General features: G+C 35.5%; 1 long non-coding RNA gene across 1 annotated transcript; it reads right to left on the bottom strand.

Moving 5' to 3' along the window:
- Positions 1–2,940: 2,940 nt before the first annotated feature.
- On the bottom strand, positions 2,941–5,508 carry LOC149494587 (uncharacterized). Its single transcript, XR_016321880.1, has 2 exons — positions 5,196–5,508; positions 2,941–3,147 (listed from the first exon to the last, which is right to left on the bottom strand). It is a non-coding gene; the product is annotated as an uncharacterized LOC149494587 (long non-coding RNA).
- Positions 5,509–12,759: the final 7,251 nt, after the last annotated feature.

Raw genomic sequence — 12,759 nt, 5'->3', positions numbered from 1 at the left:
ATTCAATATTTAAAAATTTTAATCTCATAAGTATAACATAAACTTACTTTGCATAACACCGATTAGATCCTTAATATCCTCTTTAATTCCCTTACAAGAAAAATCCATAAACATCTCTTATTCTATCTAACACTCAATCCAAGGACCTATATAACTCCCTTTCCAAACATATTATCATATCAGATACATATCAAGGCATTTCATTTAAATATCATATTCGAAGATTTGCATCAAGTCAATTCTCATAAAGCATGATGAGATTATCTGAACATATACTGAGATCATATAGCTTATTCTCATAACAGTATTCTCCTGAGATCAAATAGCTTATTCTTATAACAGTGTTAATAACTCAATTCCATCGTGATACTTAATCTCAAACACTGTCATGCATACATACATATAGTCATACATGCACACTTGCAAGGTCCACTCAAGAGAAAAATAATACCAAAGTTCCAAATCTCAATACATAAAAGTATTTATACACAAAGTTATGCAAACCATGCAATGTGTCATATAAACTATCCCAACTTAACCATTTATCCATAACGATTTAATAGAATGCACTAAGTCATAGCAATTTCACCTCTTTTTTTTTTTTTTTTTAATCATAGATATCTCACATAAATCCATAAATCTTCCATGACTCGTAAATACTTCTATTAACTATTAACCAAAATTTTATATTGTAACAATAATCACTTATAAACTCTTGATCATTTTGGCTTAGAATTTATTCTCATATAAGCATAGTGAGATAAACACGAACCACAATTTTTTTTTTTTTTAACATATTCATGAAATACCAAAATATGGAAATTCTTATCTTGTATACTCTGATCCATCATTACTTTTATGTCCATCAATCTTATTAACCAGGATTCCTAATTTGTTAAAACTCTAAATAACGACTATCATCTCATTTAAATCATACTGATTCATAATTCTTAACCTTTTTGTAATTGATTCTTTTCTTAATATTAATATAATAACATGACTAGATCCATTCTTACTTATCTAATTTATTGGTATAACATTAATTCAATAGTTGGACAACTATCTCTCTATATCTGATGTCATGCATCAATTCACGTAACCATCAGGGCCCAATATTTATATAACATAATTATCTTAATTTCTTTACAGGAGTCGTTTACTTTTTCCTCGGATTATAGAATCTCTCATTAAACAAAAATCCTTATTTATAACTTATATAACATCTAGAATTCAACAAATACTTTAACATCAGAAGATTAAATCTCGTTGAATTTAATTCATACTTATACCATATCAAACCATAAGGTGCGACAATTCATACAAGATCCACTACTAGGCACATAAAGATTAAAGTAATTTATTTCTTACTAAGAATCACAATTTACTTTTTTTTTTATAACCATAGTAATTCTTATTATTTCCGACATTCATACATTTGAAAAATAGCTGATAAATACCACAATATTCTTTACTCCACCAAGTAGTAATTATTTCTCATAAATAAAAATCAATTCTCATAAATGGCTTTAAATAATGTTTCATTTCACCAGCATTATTTCTTATGAAAAATACTCATCACCCATTATTATAGCAAATCACATCAAATTATTCATCATTTAAACCTTATAAATATCCATTATGTAAATACACCAATTATGTATTCTGTCTAGAAGAATGCTTATCACAATAGTCATGCCATTAGCCAAAATCATGTAAACTTCATCAATTGCATATATTAAAATCGATACTCTAAATAGATTCTATTGTCCATAAATCCACATCATTTAATTCTCTTATTAGATAATACTAGCAAGTCATTCTCACCATACTCCTTCTACAGGCACATATACACACATTCATGCATATTATGTATGCATTTCATAGTCAACAAGTATTAAATAAAAATAGTATACTTTCATCATTTAACTTCACCTCAACCATGCATAACTTACCATATATTTTGCCCACACAACCATACAAGTTTACGCTTCATCTTACATACTTAAATAATATATATAACTGTTATTTTCATGTTTAATTCGTAAACCAATATACTTCATAGTTCATGAATCTATACAAGTGAATTCATTTTCATTATTCATAAGTGACATACAAAACAATATGCTTCTTATGGATTCAAAATAAATAAACAAAATTCATATTTTCAAAAGTCACATTTCAAATATACTTATAACACATAGAAATCATATCAACTCAAGAAAAGAGCTCCAATCCTTGACGCCTCAATAATATCTCATCTCCACTAACCACCGCATCGAATCCCTATCCCTTCTGCTCTAAGAATTTCCTCCAAGAATAATTCCTTCAATGGTCCAGAAGGATATAACCATAAATTAGCAGTAGTAACCTCAATAACATACTCCGCTTACCACGACACCATTCGCCAATGGCTGGTTGTTTCCAATTCAAACCAATATGGCATGTATTTAACTTAAATTACTCATACTCTCACTTCAAAATAAATAAATTCCTACACATATACACATAGTCCTAGAATCGCCTAAACCTATGCTCTGATACCACTAAATGTAAGACCCACCACCGCCCAGTCCCGAGAGACCCGACGGCGGATGTCACATTCGGTGCCGGAGGCACCGTCTTAACTTAACATATAAATCAGAAAATCCTAGTATGAATTAGAAGTGATTTAATATTCACAAGTTTAACAAGTAGTATTATTTTTTTAAAAAAAAAAAATGATTTGGGAGAAACCTATAGAAAAACTGCAAGAGTTTCCCCTAAACATAGACATTGCCAAACAAGTGAATACAAAACACTCCCAATTTCAAAACTCCAAACTCCATCAAACTCCAAGAACAACACAATAACACTCTTCTAAGGTCTAACTACAACATTTGCGTATGCATCAATTAGATACATTTAGTTAAACATATTACTTTGAATTTTCTGCACAATAGATAAGTTCCAAGTCTATCTTCCAATAAATACACCCAATTAATTTACAATAATATACTTACAGTATAAATTACATAATAGAGTCTCCAAAAATGGACTACTTATACATGCCATAATACTTAATTACATAACACACTAATCAACTACCAAAATATCTCTTCAGCTCTGATGCTACTCTTTTGGTCTTCAATCAGCAATATAGACTCCAACCTACGCGTGATAAAATCAACACGCTGAGTATAAAACTCAGTGGTGCTCATTATTTGAAATTGTAGTACACCAATACATATACTGGTTATTTAGAAAACCATGTAACGTAATATCCTGCTTTGACAATTCATTTAATAACATATAATCATTTATTTCCAAGCTAGCTGAAAAATATGTTTACAAGGGCTCACATACACTTAGAAGAAAAAGAAACAGATAGATTTTCAGAACAGATTCAGAATGGCCTTAGGTCGCCAACAGATTCAGAAAATATAGAGCGCGTCCGCCCTAACAGAACAGAAGACACCCACGTGTCTAGCATATGATCATAGCTTCTTATCAGAATGGCATCAAATGCCGAGCATGCTCATCAGACAGAATAAAAATCAAATCACGCATCAAATTCACACTAAGTATATTAGAGCCCAAAATCCTTATTTTAATTCTTACTTCATATCACTTATCAGAAAACTTGTCTTATTCGTTAGTCTTCCTAAATTCATAATGTAAGCTTACTTTAGAATCATACTTAAACATAATTACTTAACATAAACAATTTCTTATCATATGAAATCATACATGTAAGCTTACTTTAGAACTTAAGTAACTCATATACTTAAACATAATTACTTAATATAGGAAATTTATCATAAATCCCTTTTCTTTTAAAACTTTCTTAAAGTCATAATGAAATTTATCATAAGAAATTTCTTATCATATAAAATCATATTTTCCTTATTCAAAATTCAAAGCACATACACCTTAAATACCCATTTCTTTGTTAAAACTCTAAACATATAAAAGTTATCAAATAATCATATTTATATCATATATATAAAATAATTAAGTAAGCTTTACTACACCAAGGTGGTACCAAGGGGAGGAATTTCCTTCTCCAATCAAGCATGCTAACACAACTCTTATGCACAAAAGTATCAATTTCAACCCTCATCATGCATTATCTAAATCAATTTCACACCTTTCCAATTTATATCCATTTAAACATATCCACAACAACACTTTTCAAACTTATGTCTTATTTTTGTCAAATAAATCTTAAAGGATACAAAGAATGAAGAGAACTTCATCCCACATAATTCATACCTTCATTTATCCAAATAAACCTATGATTCATGACATAGAAAATTTCCAGCATTAATATAACCTTGACCTTTGCTGGGTTTTTAAGACATAATTTGAGTTATAGATCTCCAAATTCAATGAAATTAGATTCATTAGAAAGCTAAGACAAAATGCAACAAACATTATGGAGGGACAACAGCCCAGATCAATCTGAAGGTAGGAAAAAAAAGCTAGGAACACAGACCAACAGTCCAGACCTGATTCAGCAGAACTAATTCCAATGTTTATCAAATTCCTACTTATCCAGACTCTCAAATCAAACCAATCCAAAACCAGAGAAGTCTCAAGACACAGGGCAACAACTCTCATGAAGAACTCAGAACATAATCTTATCATTATAGTGGTCAAAAGGGGCACTCAATTCAGTGATGCATGTAGCCCGTCATAACAGAGTCAGTTTGGGTGTTTCAGCCATAAGTTGAGCTATACATATCCAAATTGGACACAAGAGGATGGGTTGGAAAGCTAAGGAGCAGACCTACAACTTTCATGAAGGACTCAGACACTAATGGGAAATGCAAGGGATCGAAAAATAGTCCTTAATGACTCCCAATAACACTTTTTCCTAATTTCAGCTTACTTAAATCATATACAAGGTAGAGATTTCTACCACATACTAAATACTCATCAAATATCATCTTAAGATCATAAATCCACAAATAATAACATGAAAACTTAAGGCCTTATTCATCAATAGGTTCTGCCACTCTTGGAGGATGAAGAAGAAAATGTTTTCCTCATAAATTCAACATATAGGCATGCTTAGAAATCTCCCAAGAACACATTTATACCACCAAAGTTCAATAATCAAATCATTTCATATCAAATTCCCAATTTTCACAAAATAGTATAAACTTCACAAAATCAAAAATTGAAACAAGGTAAGAGTGTTTATGAACACTAACCTTAAACATAAGCTCTAACAAGCTTAAATAAGATTCTTGATGCTTTAGTTTTCCCTTGTCTTTGGTAGGAAGTTCTCCACCCTTTGTCCTCCAAATTACTTGAAATTATTCACCAAATATCATTTCTGAAGCTTTAATCTCAAAGATTGATTAATTAGATCAAGTTGAATGGTGTCAAATTGGTGGATTTAGTGAGTATAAGTGAAGAAAACAAAGAGAAGAGAAAGAGAGGCTCAAGTTAAAATGGAGGAGAAGAAGAAAGAAGTTCACGTTAGATGGATAGGAAGAGGAAGAAAACATGTTGCTCAAATAATGGAGTTGACTAAAGGGTAATTTGGTCCTTTCACCAAAATTGGATGACTAGGATTGAGCAATGTAATTCAATCTAATGGCTACAAATATTCTCCAAATGAAATTCCTTCAAAATATTATTTATCTCCATAAAAATTCTTAAATTTAATCCTTAAAAATAATTCCTCTAATTTCCTATGACACCATCTCAAATTTACTCCATAAAAATAATGTCTCTAATTTCTTTAATTAATATAACAACATAATTCACTATTCACTAATTCTCTAATTTCTCCAAAACATATTCATTACTTACTTTCTACCCATAAAAATAATGTATACATACTCCAAAAATATTAAATAAAATATAACACATAGATAGTAAATTTTCCGGACCAAAATAATACTTATTCCCGGACCGATGGCACTATTCACAGACCGATAACTTACTATTTCAGACACAGAAAAATGGGGCGTTACAGAGGATGAGGAGGATGATGATGATGGTCCTACATTGTCAAGCAGCAGCTGGTCCCAACCGGAGGCGACATTAGCTGGCCTTCTCCATTTTGATCACACTCTTCATAACATTTTTGTAGCTCGTTGGAGTACATTTTCGGTATTTTTATATTTATTTTACAATATTATTTACATTTTCTTTATTACAGTATTATTACTTTTCCTTTTATTTACAGTTTGTGAGACTTTATTCCTGCATAAACAAAACACAAAAACACAAAAGAAACGCAAAAATGGAAGTACCCCACTTACTTGCAAGAGTGGTCCATCTCGTTAATGCTCAACCAATTTATTGCAAAAAGTAAAATAAAATAAGAATAAGAATTAATCAGAAACAAAAATTAAACGTAATACTTACCTGCCGGGGCGGTCCACTTGGTTAATGCGGGCATGAATGCCCATCTACTTTTCTTTACAAAGGACAAAAAGCAATAAAACGAGAACTGAACAAAAATCACAGAAAGAAAAAGGATACGTCCCACTCTTTTGCAGGAGTGGTCCGACTTGGTTAATGCTGACATAAATGCTCAACCTCCCTATTGTAAGAGCTATCCATCTTATTAACGCAAGCATAAATGCCCAACTACTAGAGTGGTCTACGCATAAATGCCCATCCAACCACCATTGACAGTAAGTACCATTCCAGATAGTGATAGCATCGCATTCACTGAGGCCTTTCCATTCCTATAAATAGAAGTTTCCCTCTTCGTTCTCTTCATTCCCCAGCATTCAAAACAACCCCTTTTCTTAAATAACCCTTTTCCATGGCTTTCAGAAACCAAGTCTCATCCTTCGTTCAATCCATTCCTGATGACCTGTGGCAGATTCACCCCATGAACCAACTCGCCTGGCTGAAATATTTCAAAGACTTAAAGCCTGATCATAGTTTCTTGTCTTGTCTAGTCATGTACTTCAACCCCAACACCATGGTTTTCCGATTTGAAGATTCCGAAGTAACTCCGACCTACGAGGAAATGTGTGCCGTGATGGGTCATCACCCTGAACAAGATGAAACTCCGGCTTTGCCCCAAGGCCTGAGACATGATCTGGCCGAGATTGCAGCTCTATGCCCGGTTTACCTTCTTGACGGTATAGACCCGGATCAAGGCCTTCCCTTGGAGCCTTTTCTGAGTAGGGTTCTGTCCATAGATGCGAACCCCTCTTGGGTTCGCGATTGTTGTTTCCTGCTATTGAATATGTATGCCATGAAGAACCGCCAACCTGGAGTTGGAGATTTCCGACTATTGACCGTTGTCCATGACATGCAGGTGTACCGTCGCACCGTCTTTATGATGATCATGGGAGAGACCATGTGCTGGATTAGAGATATTTCCCTTCATGTCACCAACTTCAATGTTCACCATCGAGGTTGCCCAATGTTGTTTCAAGCTTGGGCTCTAGATAAGTTAAGCCTGATTCCTCCAATCCCAGCTCGTTTTATTCCAACCTATGGCCCCGCCAATTTTTGGCCTCGCTCCCGAGGACAATTTGATTTTGGAGATAACCCCGTGATCCGATGGACTTGTCCTTGGTGGAGGATCAGACTGGTCACTGCTGGGAGTATGAACCTCAATTACGTTTTATACGCCAGTCTTGACCGTTCCATGTCCTATTTCCCAGACAGGATCAACCGTCAGTACGGTATTGTACAGCGCGTTCCCAGAATCCATGACTTCAAAAGTGGTCCCATGACGCAGAGTCTGTTGATCAATTTAGCTGACCGTTGGCGGAACCGAAACACCTGGTACCTGGGTCAAGGGGTGATACAGGACACCGTGACACCTGAGTATGTTGACTGGTTTTACTCCCAGTGATGATACTAGGTTTTGAAAGGATTAGTGTCTGATGATTCACCCACTGGAATAAATGCTGTTGCTATTGCTTTTTTTCTCTCTTTTTTTTGTATTCCGGGGCCATGAGCTTCCAATTAATGTATCCCCTCTTTTTCAATGACTGACTCTGATAGCTCTGTCTTTATTGATTCCTTCTTTCTGCACATAGAGGTAACAAAAGGCAACAGATCTTTTCTTTCGAAATGATTTGCCGGGTTAGCACTTGGGCCTCTTGCCCTTGGATTAAGAAATGAAAGCACATAAGAGTGAACCTTTTGACTAAAGACAAAAACTTACATCTGGAAATAAAAAGATGGGGTGACCATTTTTATTACCTGCAGTGATCAAACAAAAATAACATATGCAACTCCTTTATGTATGCATGAACCTATTGAGTGCTAAGGTTTTATCCATGGTTTTTCTTTATCGATCCTTCCAAGAAAACCACCGGGGAAAATAACATTTGACCTCCTGATCACCGTCTAGAAGAATCCAATACTCAGGCAGGACCAACAGCCAAACATCTTCAAAACAAAAATGCAGTCATACAAATCATGCGATAACTTAACAAATTTGCCCACTTTGTGAGGCTATCAATTCCCCCACACTTAGCTCTTTACTTGTCCCTAAGCAAAACATTCATCTTTTTTTTTGTTGACCATGTTTATTTTTACTCGTTGATTTGGACTTCTTAAGTAATCTACCAAAAGATAAGAGATTGATTTGATTTTGAATCAAGCATTTTAAGTGAACATGGCATCTAAAACTTCAATTTAGCAAACAAAATCTAAAGTTTAAAAATCTAGTCAAACTTTAAAACATGAGATAGGCAATTCTCCTTCCTTAGAATGCAAAATAGAAAGTACTTAGGACAAGTTTAGCACACATGTAATGTTTCTCATCTCAAGGCATTTTTGGGTAACCTAGTTCTATTTCACAAAGTGGTTGCATTTTATGCTCCGTTCCACTTGTACTGCATTTTTTTTGATGGGAATATAAGCAAAAAGTGGTTGCATTTTATGCTCCGTACCACTTTTCATTAGAACGGATTTCCGTTACTCCCTCGATCTTGATTTTTTTTTCGCAATACCCTCATCCTTTATTGACTTGAAACATACTTATATCATGGCTTTAGTTTCCCTTTTCTCCCTACTTCTTATTCAAGTTGGGATTCATGCTTCTCTTAAGCCAAAATTATGTCTAGATTTTTTTTAACTAGAGATTTACAATTTTGCTAAAGAAACTTCACATGTCATGTTTCAAACCCTTATGCCTGAGTATATGTCATTGAAATCTCTTAATCATGGTATGTTACTCAAGAATTCCATTTCAAAAAATGAAATATAAGCAAATCAACATGTAGGGACCAAACATTGAACTAAGGCACATAAGTTTTAATTGTTAATTTTTTTTTGACCAGACGTTGACCGGGCTGTCGATGCCAAACTCTTGAAGTGATTTCCCGGGACGGATCAATTCTGACTGATAGATAGAAATACCTGAGTTAAAGTAGGTCCTGCATGTATGCATGAGAAATAGCAGCACATAGAATGAGGAATGCAGTTCTAATGTGCTAATGATCGGCATGGAAATAAGATCTCGGTTTCAATGACTGGACCCAAAATTCAGTATGAATAACATGGCAATAATTTATTTCGTACTCAAACATTTCTGGCATTATTTGTCGTCGACCATCCCTTTTGGATTTTACAGTCGGCTATTTTCTCTCAAGTCCCTAATTTTTGCCTTGGAGTGAAAGGATTTCCAAGCGAAACACTTTTTGTTATCATTTTTTTTTTGTTTTTGTATCCTTACTTTTTGCCTTGGAACATATGGTCCCAAGCAGGATCTCATTTTGATTTGTTACAAATTTTGTAATCTCACGCTTACTTTCAGATAATGCTAGAAATGTGAAAATACGAAGGAATCGCAACCCCCTTATAACTCCCTTTTCTTTTGGGTATAAATTCACTATAAGCGATTGCATTATGTTATTCAGAACGAATTTGAGGTCCAGTCTCAAAATCACGGTCAAACGTCCATACTGAAAATTAGCTCTTAAATGCATGGCTGAAAAGTATTACATGGTGTGCATGAATGTCACAACCGATGAGCAGTTTTATAACATACAGGGGAGTGGGAGATGGGAAATGCATGCCTTCCAACCTTATCTCTCCCACACATGGGTGTGAACCCTCCCCCGAAGGCAAAAATGTGCTAGAATGAGGTATGCTCACATGTGTGTTTTATGAAGTTGCCACCTAGTTTATTTTTATAAGGGAAAACTAAGAAAGAACCGTAAATGACTCCAATTTTAATTAACCTAAGTCTAGATTAATTACCCCAAAGTTTAAGGCACAATCTACGAACCCGAGGTGGGTCCCGAGACTATGTCATGCTGATTAACTAACCTAAGTGTAAATGCTTTGCAAGGTAAATTGATGCAATTGGACCAGTAAAGTGTTTTAGTGATTTCGACTTGCCGCTCGGGGTTAAATCCCGAACGTGCCTACGTACTCTCGTTTGAATGACAGATCAAAGCCGATGTAGTTCGATAAAGCCTATTCAAAGTCATTTTGAAGGGGGTATGCTTCATGCATGAGTGTGTGCATGCTTCGTAAATTTTTGAGGCATTTTTGCCAAAGATTGATTGATTTTTTGTTTTAGGCATTTGTTGCAAAAAGGTGTTTGATTGGGCAATTTATTGCCAAAAATTGATGTTTGGGCTATTTATCGCCAAAATGGTTGATTAAGGTATTTGTGCCAAAAGTTGATATTTGATTAGGTAATTTGTTGCCAAAGATTGGTTAGGCGATTTGTCGCCAGAGTGATTGATTAAGGGCATTTGTGCCAAAGGGGTTTTGTTGGGTGATTTGTCACCCAAATGATTAAGGCATTTGTGCCAAAAGATGATATGTAATTTAGGCAATTTATTGCCAAAGAAAAGGTGATATTTGGGCGATTTGTCGCCAAAAAGTGGTTATTTGAATTATAGGCAATTTGTTGCCAAAAGCGATTGATTAAACCGTAGGCAATTTGTTGCCAAAACGTGATTGATTAAACTGTAGGCAATTTGTTGCAAAAAACGTGATTGATTAAGGCTTTTAGCCACAATCATTGATTAATTGGACTTTTAGCCGAACTATTCGAAATAAAAGCAATTACACCGTAGTTATTGATTAACTAGGCACTTTAGCCAATATGTTCGGAGTTCAGCATTAATACCACGATTATTGATTAACCGGGCATTTTAGCCTAAACTTATTTACTTAAGGCAATTTGCTGCCAAAATGACGATGGTGTGAATGCAGTTATTTAATTATTTAATTAGAATTCAGAGTAGAAGAGAATATGCACAAAATGCTGAAATTAAATGGGCAGAGTTTCGTTATTACCTGAGTTAATCGGCGGCCGCTTCTTAGCTTCAGTTTGAAAATTCCAGATTAAGCTCCTCCTTTGGGGAATATTAATTAAAATTAATTCAATTAAGTGACCAAATATCACAACAGCAGAGTAATAAAAGCCTAAACTAAATGCAGAAAAGCAGTAGAAGAGCCGCAAGGAGCGTAGGAGAGAAGAGAGCATCCGTCAACACAGATCGAGTGAGTAAAACTGTCGATTCGAGGCTGTATTTATAGGGAAAAACTAGGCTGGAGGGCGGCTGCTGCCACCGTGGACGGCGGCTGCTGCCACCCTATCCTGTCTACTCGCTAGTTTTTTCGTTCCAAAGGCTTTTTCGGGAGTTCCGTACCTCCAAAAAATATTCCGGGACCAGTTCCGCGATCCTTGTAATTTTCCGGACGTTTCAAGTATCATATTGGCATACTTTCGGTGAACTTTCCGAATGGCCTCCGGTCCACTCGGACTGTTTGCAGTCCGGAAAAACAGGCTTTTTGAGCCTCAAAATTTGAGTATTCACAGTTGCCCCCCACCGGCAACCATAAAAATGATTTATGGGAGTCGGTGGTTGTCTGAAAAAACAAATTTTGAAGGCGAAAATCGGACGTGTCCAGAAGACCCGCCTTTTGGCTATTTTCCTTTCTCCTTTTCCTTATTGTCTCTTCTTTCTTTTGGTTCATTCCTTTGTAATAGAAAGGATCTATACTCAGGTTTGGTTAAAGGACCACCTCCAAGTGGTTGCTGCTCCTACTTTCTTGCCTTATAACCCCTCTTAGTATCGTATGCGGAGGATCCTGATCACTCATCCGTCTACTGATGCATGAACCTCATGGCTGATTGAGTTGGGTCCAAATGAGGTACTGTGGTACATTTCCTGGTATGACATCACTCGCTTTATCCAGGTTAGCTTTCGCCATACCCGAGTTTACCTGCTAGGCCTTACACATTGCACGTGGTACTGTGCTTCGCGCGTTTTAAGGCAGATGGGGATAGACTAGACTGTTCCGATTGTGGATGACACTTCTGTTGATTCAGTTATTACTCCAAGTGTTACTCGAGCCATCTTTAAGGCCTGGGTTAGAGATCATCACATGGTTAGGCCCCTACCTAATCCTGTCGGTGTTCATACTTCTCCAGAGTACCGAACCTGGTTCATTGCTGCTGTTTGGCCGATTGAGAGGCCAAGGAGGAACGCACTGCTGAGTGCACTTGAGGGTTGGGCTTAGGTTGGCACCGATGATGCGGACGGGACTGATGAGCAGATTGTGATGGTTCCTCGGACAGGCGAGGTTGGAGAGGGTTTAGCACCTAAAGACGATAATGAGGATGTTGCCCCACGTAGGCAATGGGACACTTAGATTTTTTGGACTTTTGTTTTTTTTCTTTTGCTATTTTGACTTTTGACTTTATTTGGAATTCGACTTTGGATTTATCTTTTGGCTTTGGATGTATGTTTTTTTTTTGGACTTAGACTTTTATTTTATTTATTTTTGAACTTTATGGGCTCTTTTGCTTGACTGTAT

The sequence above is a fragment of the Jatropha curcas genome, chromosome 7 (genome assembly GCF_041381405.1).
Source record: "Jatropha curcas cultivar XTBG-Jc1 chromosome 7, XTBG_Jcur_1.0, whole genome shotgun sequence".
NCBI classification, from domain to species: Eukaryota; Viridiplantae; Streptophyta; class Magnoliopsida; order Malpighiales; family Euphorbiaceae; genus Jatropha; species Jatropha curcas.
The sequence above is the reverse complement of the archived record's forward strand: the minus strand, read 5'-3'. Positions and strand labels throughout refer to the sequence as shown.